The sequence below is a fragment of the Chaetura pelagica genome, unplaced genomic scaffold (genome assembly GCF_000747805.2).
Source record: "Chaetura pelagica isolate M959 unplaced genomic scaffold, ChaPel_1.0 scaffold350, whole genome shotgun sequence".
NCBI classification, from domain to species: Eukaryota; Metazoa; Chordata; class Aves; order Apodiformes; family Apodidae; genus Chaetura; species Chaetura pelagica.
In genome coordinates, this window is record NW_009951818.1 from 927,162 (window position 1) to 930,433 (window position 3,272).

Consider the following 3,272-nt stretch of genomic DNA (forward strand, 5'->3'; position numbering starts at 1 on the left):
CTCTGTGATGCTTGTTACCACTGCTAGAAATGCCTGGTGCATCTCATGCTCCCTTAGAGCCACTAAGAACACACAAAGAGGAGATCAGTCAGGGGTCAGCACCCCGGGAGTTCACCCCCCGCATATGTCTGAGCTGCAATCCCAAAGCTAAATAGGTGTCAATCAAACTCTGACACACTCTGACACAGTCCATCTGTCTCTGGCTCATGAGTTTCTCCACCCTACTGCCAAAAAAAGAGAGCACCTAGAGCTCAAGCTTTTGCTCAAAGTTCTTTCCCATCCCCAGCCTGGATGTTTCTTTCACTACAAGCAGTCTAGCGAGTTAAACCAACACAGAGATAAATTCAAGTACCTCAGAGAGACTGTTGAATTGCAACTTCATCCCTAATAAGAGTCTGGCTGTTGTATTACTCTGTATGTATGCCTATAGTTCTTTTAGAAGTCTCTGGTCCATCCCCGGACCCCAAGCGGGTATACAACCAGGTATCTGTGCCTAGCCAAGGGTTGAATATCTCCCAGAAATGAGATCCCAAAAGCTCTTCAGACTCCTTGTCTGAAGGATGGCTTAACCATCCTCACATGGGAGGGGAAAAAAAAATAATTCTCACCTGAATTCCTTAGATAAACTTATTGCAATTGCCTTTGCTGAATGCCACTTCAGGACAAATGGGTTAGGCAACACTAGAAACTGACCCTAGGCCCAGAAAAAGAGAACGCAGCACATGCCTCCTTTCATCAGCATTCCATGGGGACAGGGTCCCTCTGTCCCTGAGCAGGAGAGACAACGCAATCCACCTCCATTAGCAGAGCAGGGAATAGAGGAAAGAAGCTGTCTTACCCACATTCTTCCACGCCCAAAGAGGATTCTCCTTAGCACCCAGGCAGCTGTTTTGAAAGCCAACCTCCAAGCCCAGAAAAGATTCACTCAACCAGCTTCCCCAAGCTTTAGAGTTGTACGTAACTCAGTACAAGTTGATTGCGCTGTTGGAAACAGCTCAACCCTCTCTATTCCCTGGACAGGAATCAAGGCCAGGATTGTTCCTTTCATCAGCAGCTGACACATGCCAGCCCTAGCTGAGTGTGAAGCTCCAGGCGTTTTTCTAGCTACCAAAAGGCCTGTGTTGGGAAAGTCTGTGCTAACCAGCAGGCTGCAAGACCCCCATGGGCTTTTAACTAGGACTAAGGAACTAGATTTGCAGCTCAAGTGGAAGGGCCCTCCTGCAAGGAGAAAGGAGACTCTTTTCAGGTTTTTTCTGTTCAGCACTAAACACTCCTCTCTGCCCCAGAAGCTTCAGCTCCCCATCACCTACAGCCCCAGTGAGAAAATGCACCATAGCATAATCTTCCAGAAACCTAAGGCAAGTCATGCTGGCTTTACAGGGACTTGGCCACAGTGATTCAGGTTCATGACAGAAAGGACCTGGGAGCTTCCCATCCACTTTTCAGCTCACAGATGGAAATGGCAAATCAAAAGCTACTAGGATTTTTTTCTGATTGATCACAGCAAGCAATTCCTGTTATAAAAGCATGATTCAATTCCAATACACATATGTGCTCTGAGGAAGACAGGGGAGATCTCTGGTTGGCTTTGCATCAGGTCACTCATGTCTTTCAAGACTAGAAAGGTCTTACTTCTTTCATTCATTAGTGCTTAAATAATACAGACACTGGAGGTTAAAGGGTTAAAAAAAAAAAAACAACAAAGCAGCCAAGCGTTTTAAAAAAACCCACCCCAAAACAGCACCAACATATGCTATTAGCAGACAGCCGTCTTGCTCCTTGTGCAGTTCATTTTGTTTACAACCCCAGCTGGCCAGGGAAACATGCACCTTTCAGCAGGCCATTGAACAAGAACAACAGTCTTCACCACGCCCACCATCGAGTTTGTGCTAGCACCTCCGGATCAGCTGATAAGACCTTGTTTTTAAACTCTTGCTCATGTCTGCAGCAGCTCACCAAATTCATTCTGCATCTGCTGTGCCTGGGACTACAGTGGAACACCCTTAAAACCTGTTTCCAGGCTATCAGAGACAAGAGCTAAGCAGCTGGAACAAAGCTAAGTCATCTCTTCCTAGCTTCAGAATGTGATTAAGAGACTCACTCTATAAAAACTGGGAGCTATTACCTTGCCCTGAGAGCATGAAGTCGTACTAAAGCAGGCAGAATAATTCCTAGGACCCAGTGCCTCTGCAGGCATCTGTCTAACGTGAGAGCTATGCATTGTGTGCACCTCAGGAGTACAGAAGATGGCCAGGATGCAGATGGGCCCAGTAATTGCCCTGGAGCCACTCTCTATACCCTAAAAGGCTCTGGAGTGCCCACACTCCTGCCATGGTGTACATGGGACAACTGCAAAGACCAGCTGACTGCAGGCTGCAAGACTATTATTGCCAGAAGCAAACAGGTCTTGTAAACTGTATAAGGCAGCGAAATACACCAAGCCCTACCTGCATAAGAAATAACAGATCTGTTTTACCTCTGTCTACCCTAACCAGCTGGAGCTCTTTGTGGAGCTACATGGCTTTTTCCTAGCTAATCAAACCTTTCTCCAGCAACTCTGCCAAGGTCAAAATCTTGCCAAACGTCCTTTGTGTCCTGCAAGCCATTTTGGTATTTCAGGTTAATGCTGCTGATCCTACCCGAACCGTTCCTTCAAAACAGCAGATGAGAGAACATAAGCTTCGGGCTCCTTATGGCAATTACAGCAAAGCTCAGCCATGTTTATTTATCCTGTGTCTGAGCTGGCCAGATCTTTGACCCAGTGTGTGCTAAACACCACCCTCCTTCCCCTCACCAAGAGGCGGGTGCTTTCCACGTCTCCAAGGAGGCAGGGGAGATAGGAGACCAAGGGCACTAGAGGAGACCTTAGCACGGAGCTGCAAGAGAGTGCCAGATGCCAGCTGTGCAAGACACAGGGAAGCCTGAGGTTGCTTATAATGTGCCACTGCCTCTCCTCATTGTGCAAACTTCTCCCGGCTGCCTGCCATTCTGCTGCAACACCAGCCCCCAGCCCTTCTTCAGGCAATCCCTCCAGGCTGCATCCTCTCCCTCCTATAAGCTTAAGGGCAATTGTTCCCCCTCGGCCCCCCCACCTTCGGTACAGTGCACCTCCCCTTCGGAGCAGCTTGGTAAGAAGCTCATTAATGAGAGTAAGGCTGGGGGAAACAAGGCTGTGGAAGTTTGAGAGCCATTGCTGCACGCTAAGACCTGGCTGTGTCGTAATTTCTCTGGCTTTGTCTGGCAGCGGCAGGCACACCTGCTGTAGAGCCCTG